The sequence below is a fragment of the Spermophilus citellus genome, assembly GCF_964194105.1.
Source record: "Spermophilus citellus genome assembly, chromosome: 1".
NCBI lineage: Eukaryota > Metazoa > Chordata > Mammalia > Rodentia > Sciuridae > Spermophilus > Spermophilus citellus.
The window spans coordinates 83545937-83556230 of NC_138182.1; the positions used below are offsets into that span (position 1 = coordinate 83545937).

General features: G+C 36.4%; 1 pseudogene across 1 annotated transcript; it reads right to left on the bottom strand.

Annotated features, from left to right (window-relative positions):
* Window positions 1-299: 299 nt before the first annotated feature.
* LOC308641710 (elongin-C-like) lies at window positions 300-585 on the bottom strand (annotated as a pseudogene). Its single transcript has one exon. The product of its transcript is annotated as an elongin-C-like (transcript).
* Window positions 586-10294: the final 9709 nt, after the last annotated feature.

A 10294-nucleotide genomic window follows, 5' to 3' on the forward strand; every position in this document is an offset into this window, starting at 1 on the left:
GGTACTTGGCATTTAAATTTATTTCTCAGTATTTATGTTATGAGTACTGCTCTGATTTAAAAGTCTCATTCAAAGGATAAACCATAACTACCTAAAATTTGTATATTGTTTTATTTTTTCAGTTTGTGAAAATGTCTTTATCTTGTTTATGTGGGGAACAAATTTCAACTCTGACGACAATCTGCTCTTCAATGAACTTTAGATTTTTCAACTGCATGAGGACAATGGGAAATGCAAAAGAATTTCTAACTGTGGGAATTAAATGCTTAAACATGGCATTTTGTTAGATTTTATTTTATTTAAGATTCTAAGAAGTTCACAGTCATCAGCAATTCCACAGTAATTTCAGGTGCAGTTGGGAATTTGGCATTCTCAGTGGAGCTGTTAGTTTAGCAAACCTTGTGGATGAAATAAGTACATTTAATAGCACATGTGAAGCGATTGTTCTAAAATTGATTCTGATGGCTTCATTTTCCACAACTGAACTGGTTCACTCAACATGGCTGTTATTGTTCCTGATGTTAGGGCATATTCTCTTTTTATAATAAATTTATGACTGTCAGAAGATATCAACTTGATGTACATGGCATCACAGCCTTCACAACCTCCATAGGATTTTTTTCTCTTCATCTAGTATGTTCTTATGAAATTCTACATCACTGCCTCCAGGAACTTCAATGGTTTCTTAACATTTACTGCCACTGGGTCCATGTGCTCTGCCATAGTCCTACTCTGTTTATTGCTGTGTGTGTGTGTGTGTGTGTGTGTGTGTGTGTGTGTGTGCACGCATGCTTGCATATACATATATCCTCCTATATTACTTCTCTGTATTTGGAATGGAGTTAACACATCAGTGTGTGAGCATTGTGTCATCCATACCAGAAGTTAGACTGTGGTCACTATAGCAGCAAAGTAGAGGGCAGATAGGAGGTGAGCAAGAATGGAGACAAGGCAGTGCATGGACCCTGGGATCCAGCCTGGCACTGTGGAACTAGAAAAGGGAAGTACAATATTCCAAGTCAGCAGGCTAAGCTATCAGCTGCTTCCAGACTCAGAATTCTGGGAACTAGAGCAAAGTGTGTCAAGAGGGGAAGTTTCCATCAAACTAAAGATGTTACTGGAAGCTACTGTGTGGGATTAAGGTATTTTCCCCAAAGAAGCAGAGGTTCCAAGAAGCCTGGATGGGAACCTTCACATTTAGCATTATTTAGCTGTATGGGGACAGGATGGAAGGGAAACACTGGGTCTGGTTACAACACAATTGACCATTCTCATGAAGAAAGGACTAGCATTGTGTCATGAAATGGTTTACAGAAACAAAATTGCCAACAAGCAAGATGAGGCCAGTGAGAAAGAAAATGTGCTAAATCTAGAGTCAAAAGAAAAAAAGTGAATGTTTCCCTTAATCTGTATTCTTCCCAAAGCTGAAAGGAGGTATGGATGCATGACATGGCCCCATGAGAGTTATCCAGAGTGTCACTCACCCACAAGGCTTGGAAATCCAAAAATGGAGAAGTACAATAATGGCAGTAATGACAGCAATGTATGGTAACACTTGTACCCTCTCTTCAAAAATAAGTAATATGTAGGACTCTTCCATCATGTTTGACTTCAAATTTAATGTATTATTTAACAAGTAGCTGGATAGTTATACCTCCTTATAATTTAAGCAAACCTTAAACAAACCAGGAGTCACAATCTTTTGATATCTATGTAAGAGGAAGTTTTCATTCATTCATTCTCTTCAGTCATTCAGAAAATATCTATTAAGAGTTAGTTAAATGCCAGGAAGTGGTCCAGGTCCTGGAAGAACATCACTCACCCATATCATCAAATTTAATTTGTAGCAATGAGAATAGTAAAATAGGAAACAGAAAAAGAATGTGTTCCAGGAGGTGGTAAAGAAGAAGAACCAGGAAGGACCAAGTTATTTAATCACTATTTTCTGACTCTTCCCTCAACAAACTCAGTTATAAATTGTAATATATGACACACATGTACATATCAGTTTACATGTGACTGCTAGGGGGTGGAAGATAAAAAAAAAATTTAAAAAGAATTCCATCCTTTAAATAACAGTTTTGATGCAAAACAGACAAAATAATTATGAACATGCTGGTAGGATCATAATTTTGACATTGCTAAATGCAGAGAACTTTGGAATAGGTGGTAGATGCAGTTCCTTGCACAGGAAGAGGAGAAAAAGCTTTCTAAGGAGAATCTCTGAGCTGGTGCTGGAGGGAGTGGGAATTGCCCAGTGTTGGTGGTGGGAATGGTGTCTAGGCTGGGAGAAGAGAGTATGCCCCATCCAGCCTGTGCACCATGGTTTTACCAGCTCTTCTTTGTATCTTCAAGTATTCCTGGCATTCTGTTCTTTTGGTTCTTTCTGGGCATGAAGATTTTGCTTCAATCTTCTTTGTCTAAAAGAAGGTGGAGCAGTGATGAACTTTGGGTGAGGAGTTTGCAGAGACAGGGAAGAAGCAACTGAGAGCCTTCTGGAGTGTTGGGATGTCCACATGGGTGTTGGTTACACAGGTGCAGATGGGTAAAACTCTATTCAGCTGTATGTTCATTAGTGCACTTTCTACATTTTACTATATGCATGCCAGACCTCGATGAAGCAAGAAAAAAGGAAGAAGGCTTCCAGCCTAAGCAGATCTCACCCATGTCAGGGCTATGAGATTTATTGTATGCTACAGTTTAGCTCTTGGCAACATATATGTGATATTTCTGTTTTGTTTTTTTTCTTTGTTCATTTCCTATATGGAAATTATTTTAGAAACCAGATTATAAATGCCACTTAATACCTTGATTTTGTCTTAGGCTCATATTTTGTCCTCTGAAAGGAACTATCTACTGTCTTCAACTATGAATATATGAATCCACACACAGAATGCAATTAGTTTTAAATTTTAGAGGCTTATTTTGCATAAAACCTGTGGAGCGGGTTTTTGTTTCTAAGTGCCTTGTGGAAGAGGATAATTCTACTATATCTCTTTATAGTATCTGGAAGATTGCACTGGATACACAATCTGAGTCCTCTGTAAATATTGCTAAGAGGGCATGAGTATGGAAAAATCCAAAAAAAGCTTAGTTCTATTTTGAATTATGAGTTTCTTAGAACAGAGAGGAGAAGAACCTAAATAGTTCACTTAAGGGATCTTATTTCTTCCCTATCTCTTAAACAGATTAAAAGAGAAGAAATAAAACAATCTTGAAGGTTGATTGAGAGATAAAACACCCACAGAACAAATTTGACTTATTCAAGTTTTATGAATCTCCAAATAGCAGGTTTAAGTAGATTTGCTGGAGCTTAGATATACGTGCCTGCCAAGCAAGATAACTTTTAAAGAAAAGAGTCCTTTGCATTTTCTCAGGTCAAAAAATTGAGTTTGCAGCTTAGCTTTTTCCTCTTAGAAAATATCAGGTGAAAAAAGGAAAAAATGCCACTCATATCTTGAATGTGGGCAACTCGTTGACAGATTTAAACTCAGAAAAAGCAACTCCCAGGTCAGCAGCCAAACCTCTGCAAAAACTAAGCCTGGATTCTTCGCAAGTTGCTAATATGTGGTAATATTTGATAGCCAAGGCAAAACTCACTAAGAATTATCAAAACCCTTCTGGGTTTCTTCTTTCTCTTGGTGACCATAATACCTAATTCTTTCTCCTCCCACCAGCACTACCAGAGACACTGCACTGCCTCCTATGATGCAAGACCCTCACTACAGGTCCCCATGTCCCTAAGTAATGCTCAGTCACAATTGTTTATCTTTAGTCCTTTTCCTTGGGATTGAATCTCATCATCCAGTGCTCATTTGTTGATCTCAGAACTAAACTGTGCAAAGGTGTTTATTGACGTAATTTTGATAATGTGCTGTGCTATCTATTATACTACACTGCCTCTTTTCTCTTTTGTTAATAAAATGTACATAATAATACCTTGTTATAGGGCACAGAAAAACAGATAATCATGAATAAGACAATAGAAGGTATTTATAATCTCTTGACCTAAAAACCACTATCAACCTACACATGCACGGGCACGCACACATTCATACATATTCTCTACCATTCTTTCTCACAAACATACACATCTCTACTGCATGTTTATTTCTTGCATTTTTCACTTAAATAATATTAATTAAAGTTCTTCATGTCAGTAAATACATTCCCATAACATTTTTATTTGTGCCTGGAAAGTATACCATTTTATAAATAAACAATCATTTATTTACATAGTCTCTTACTATTGGATATGTGCATGGCTGCTCATTTTTCTCTATTAAATTAATAGGGAATCAAAGTAAATATCTGTTTTTCATCAATAATTTTCTTAGAAAACTTCTTAGAGCTAGAATCTCTAAGATAAAGATATGCATCAAAAGGAACGTATGTCCATTATAAAATCTCTAATAATATATTATGAAAATGCATTCTTCTTCCATCTGAGACTCCCAATTCTCACTGTAGACAGTCACTGTTGTATGTCTCTCTTGTTACTCTCTGGAAATATTCCCTATGTACATAAAATGGCCTTTCCTTTTTGTACAAGTGAAAGTATATACACTATTCTAAATCTTTACTTTGTAAAATTAAAAATCTGCATCTTGGAGCTTCTTCCAATTGAGAACACATAGATTGGGGCTGGGGATGTGGCTCAAGCGGTAGTGCGCTTGCCTGGCATGCGTGCGGCCCGGGTTCGATCCTCAGCACCACATACCAACAAAGATGTTGTGTCCACCGAAAACTAAAAAATAAATATTTAAAAAAAAAATTCTCTCTCTCTCTCTCTCCTCTCTCACTCTCTCTTAAAAAAAAGAGAACACATAGATCCAACAGACGTTTTTTCATGGTCATAAGCATAGTATGTATGCATAAAATTTGATATAATTGGTTAGATGGAACTAGGATGTTGTCTCTCCTTTACTGAGACAAACACAGCAAGAGCAGCACAAATGGCTTTTGTACTAAACGAGTGTTGAGGAATTCTTAGAATTTAGGATTTTAAAGCTTTTGATACATATTATCAAACTGTTCTTCCTTGAGGAAAACATTAATATCGGCATGGTAAAAAACATGCCCCTCCTGTTTTTCCTCCTTTTTAAAAAAATATTTATTTTTTAGTTGTAATTGGACACAATACCTTTATTTTATTTATTTATTTTTATATGGTGCTGAGGACCGATCCCAGGGCCTAGTACATGCGAGGTGAGCACTCTACCACTGAGCCACAATCCCAGCCCTCTTCCTCCTTTCCTAAACAATTTTTTGAGGCGATATTTAAGTCTGACTGTAAATTTGGCATTTTCCCAACCTCTGGAGAGAAAGCTGGGTAAAGGCAGAAGCTCCTTAGTATCCTCCTGTCCCACTGCTGATGAAGGCAACTCCTGAGCCCTCATCCACATGTCAGGCTGTGCTGTTTGTGATGTGCTCCCCAGGGATGTATTAACCTTAGCTCCTTCATGAAAGGGCACCATAAAGCAGGAAAATCAAATCTCTTTCAAATCTCATGGTCTGTTTTTTTGTCCACCATAGCACCTGCATGTCTTATTTATTTGTTTATTTTTTGTGCCAGGGATTGAAGATTGAACCTAGGCGTGCTTAACCACTGAGCAACTGAGCTGCATCCTCAGCCATCTATATATATAAATAAGAAAAAAGATAATGTGACATTTTCACATTTACTTAAAGAATAAGAAAAACATGCCAGGCATTGTGGTGCATGCCTGTAATCCCAGCGACTTGGGAGACTGAAGCAGAAGGATTGCAAATTCCAAGCCAACCTCAGCATTTTAGTGAGGCCCTTTCCTGGGTAACTTAGCAAGACACTGTCTCAAAAAAAAAAAATATATATATATATGTTATGAAAAATTGTGTTCTATATGTATAATAAGAATTGCAATGGATTCCACTGTCATGTATTTTAAAAATAAAAGCAATTAAATTTAAAAAAAGACAGGAAAAAAATGTTATAATTATACATATATTATTTATATTATATATTATATGTAAATATACATATTATTCATTGTTTATATATTTTATTTAATATATATTATTTATATGTTTTATTTGATAAAGTAAAATATATAGATTATATTATGCTATTTATGAATATATATTATTTATTTATTTATTTTTAATATATATAATATATATATTATTTTGAGACAATGTCTCACTAAGTTACCCAGGGCCTCATTAAGTTGCTGAGGCTGGCTTTGAACTTGCAATCCTGCCCCAGCCTCCCAATTTGCTGGTATTACAGGCATGCACCACCATGCCTGCTGTGTTTTTCTTATTCCTTTAGTGCTTCTCACTCTTAGGTACTTTATTCCTAATCTCTTCTATATAGAATGTAAACTCTATCAGAGAAATGGATTATTTAGTTCAGTACTGTATCCCTGCACCTATCCACAGTATTGGCTCAGTAAGTTTTTAAAAAATATTTTTTAATGTCAATGGATCTTTATTTTATTTATTTATATGTGGTGCTGAGAATTGAATCCAATGCTTCACACATGCTAGGCAAGCGCTCTGCCACTGAACCACAACCCCAATCCTGCTCAGTAAGTTTTTGTTGAGAGAATGAATCCATTCAAACAACACAAATGTCTAGAAATCATCTTATTCCCCCATTTAGTTGTCCTGTCACAAATTTTGCACAGTTGTCTTGTGTTTTTTTAATTTTATGACTCGAGCAGGGATTTTTCTCTCTATGGTGCAAGATGAACTTCAGAGTGTGAAACCCCAGAGCCTGCAGGTCTAGGATACATGTGTGAATGTGCATTTCAGGGGAGGTGGGGAGAAGAAGGTTCTTAATGCTTATGGAAACTAAATGTTTTTATCTTTTTCATCTAACTCCCTGCTATAATTCAGCATAAATCATGCTAGAACAGATGTGTTACAATGATTCACTGTATGTGACTAGCAAACTAGGTGTGATGCCTTGACTCTAAATAAATATTAAGCTTATTAAATGGGAGTTTGGGGTAACTAGAAGATAAGCGATGATATGGGCAGCAAGGAAACCCCTACTACTCAGAAGCATAGTCTTCTTTGTGGTTTGTAAGGATTATTGGAATTTTCTTGAAAAAAGAAAGTGTGACATTTTCACATTTGCTTTTAAAAGAGAGACAATCAAGCCTACATTACAAAGTGTTAAAAAATAGTGTATATTAACTATTTTGATTGGTGCCACTTCTAGATGAATAAGGAGGATGAAATGTAATATTTTATAATTTGAATTTTTGTCATGTAATCTTTCTGATTTAAAAAGGAGGATCAGAATGTACTTAAGTAGATTAATAAAGTGATTTAATCATATTTTTAATATTTCCCCCTTCAGAGAGAATTTGTATTAACTGATATTTCTGATATGACATTGTCACACACATGAAACTAGGGGGATAAATGGAAATGTAGAAAGTGGGTTTTTGAGCAGAGATTTGTTTACATGAGAGAGGAAATAGGATGGTGATTTGTCTCCTGGTTAGGGTTGGTGCTGAGAACATGGTCAGCTCAAGCCTCAAGAAAGGGGGCTGTTGGATAAATGATAATGAGGAGAATAAAATGTTTGCACAAATGCTTGAGAAAGTTATCAAAAAAATAGTCTGGGTGAGGTGGTGCATTGTTGAGAGCCACAGCCCAAGGGGCCCCAGAAAACTTCCAGCTGCCAGCAAACTTTCAGACTGCCAGCTGATGATTGGCTCACAGCGGCCACAGCTGAAGGGGCCCCAGCAACATCTAGCTGATTGGCTCCTCTGTGGTGATGCTCATTGAGCTGTTTCCCAGCCCTTTCAGACTGCCAGCTGATGATTGGCTCACAGCGGCCCCAGCAACATCTAGCTGATTGGCTCCTCTGCGGTGATGCTCATTGGGCTGTTTCCCTGCCCTTTCAGACCACGGAGCTGCTCATTGGGGGACTTTTTTGGCTCCGCCCACACGACCCAGCCAATGGGCCTCAAGAGCAGGAGGATTGTGGGATGGAGAGGCATGAGTTGGTATGAGAGGCTTGTGGGAAGCCGGTGGTGGCAGTTGGGCTCTGAGGGTTTTTCCTGAGGAGCTGTTTTGTTTGGCATGTGTGGTTCTAAAAATAAAGTTAGTTTCTTTTGACAAGTGGCTCCTGAATTGTGCCCAGCCAGACTGCGGCAGTGCATGCCTATTATCCCAGAAGTTCAGGAGACTGAGGCAGAAGGATCTTGAATTTACAGCCAGCCTCAGCAAAAGTGAGGTGCTAAGTAACTCAGTGAGACCCTGTCTTTAAATGAAATACAAAACAGGTCTCAGGAGTGGCTCAGTGGTCAAGTGCCCCTGAGTTTAATCCTCGATACCCCCTTCCAAATAATAATAATAATAATAATAATAATAATAATGGTAGCAATAACATGTTATTTTCAGAATCAACATAAACACATGATTTCATGTAGCAATAATCATGTAGGAGAAAGGATTTAGTTGAATGAATATTATTATCAGGAAATAATTGTCTTTGAAACAGAATATTTCCATTCATTTATTCATTCAATGCTAATTTAGCATTTACTTATTGTAGTGTTAGATATTAAGGAAGACAGTCTTTTGACAGCTATGGTGAATGTAAGAGAAACTGTCTGATTGAAGTACAGCTAATTTAGAGTGTTGCAGGCTCTCAAAAGGGAAACTAAAGATGGCTCAGGTCCTTACCATAATCAATTTTATAATTAATTAGATATTATGATTCTCTGCAACTTCACTCCATAGGTAGGAAATGGCACATGTTCCTAGACCTCAGATTCTACAGCTCAGCTGAAGTTAACCTCACTATTGATGTTCATCTAGACTCTCATTAACCTATGACCCAAGCTGAACTTGCTTCAGGTAAAAAGCAGTAAAAATTATATTGTAATATGAACAAATTACCCTGTTAAAAATTTAAATGTTTACTAATAGGACATAGGCCAGCTAACATACATATGAAGTAATTAGACATTAAGCTGCTAAATGGTAGTCTATTAACTACAAAATGAATCCGACCAGAGGTTGATTGTTTTAAACATTTTTTTTTTTAATTAACAAAGAATGAACAAGATAAATCTGAAAAACGAAGACACACTGAGTTTTAAATCATGAGCAATTTGGAAATAGTAATTCACTGTTTTTTTTTCCAATTATGCATTGAAACATAGTTAAATATGTTTCACTTCTTATATTTTCTTATTAGGAGTGAAACAGTCATTTTTAAGTGATTACTCAAAATTATGCTGTATGGTAAGGTGGAAATTTTATAATAAATATTTAAAATGCTGTATCATGTAATGGATTTAATGTTTCAAAATTGGGGAATGATATAGTTTTTCTATTAGCATCTTTAAAAAGAATATCTTGTTGGAAAACATTCTTATATATGAAATTAGCTTTCCAATTGCTCCTGGATATTTATTAATCATGTGTTTCTTGCTTTAGAGAAAATCTTTTTCCTTTTTCCTTTGTTGCTGGGGATAGATCTCAGGGCCTTGTGCCTGCAAAGCATGGGTACTACCTCTTAGCTCCATACTTCAGCAAAATCTACTGCCCCCCCCCACATGTGCGTGTGCGTGCCCCCCCCACAATATATATATGTACATATATACACACACATATATATGTATTTCATCAATGTTACAACAAATCAAGCTTAGTCAAAAATGACTATGGCTTCTCTCAGCATATGTCTGAAATTTATTGATCTCTATTTATTTATATCTATACAATAGTTTTTAAATGGATAGTTGCTTTTATCATTTGAAATTATTAGTTAAGAATAGCAAATAGAACAGCCGGGCGCAGTGGCACAGACTGTAATCCTAGTGGCTTGGGAGGCTGAGGCAGAAGGATCGAGAGTAATAAAATACAAAATAGGGCTGGGGAAGTGACTCAGTGGTTGAGTGCCCCTCAGTTCAATCCCCAGTACCCCCACACCAAAAAAATAATAGCAAATGGAACATATTTTAGAGGTAATTTTTAATTTTCTCTTTGCTTTAAAATAAACCTTCAATTTGAAAAGATAAAGAGAATTTGTCATCAATTTAAAGTAACTCCTGAAGAAAGTCACCAAAGCAGCACAGGATTTATAGATGTTCTTATAATAGAAATGGGCTACTTCCATAAAGAAAGTAAATATTTGCAACATGCCAGGTTAGGTTTTCAGATATATATCCTTCACCTTCTGTCTTCATTTTTCCTTGTAATCTGCAGTAATTTGGCCAATCTAATGATTGCCATATTTAAGGCAAGTTTTTGTACTTCCATGACAAATCAAAATTATGACCATTTT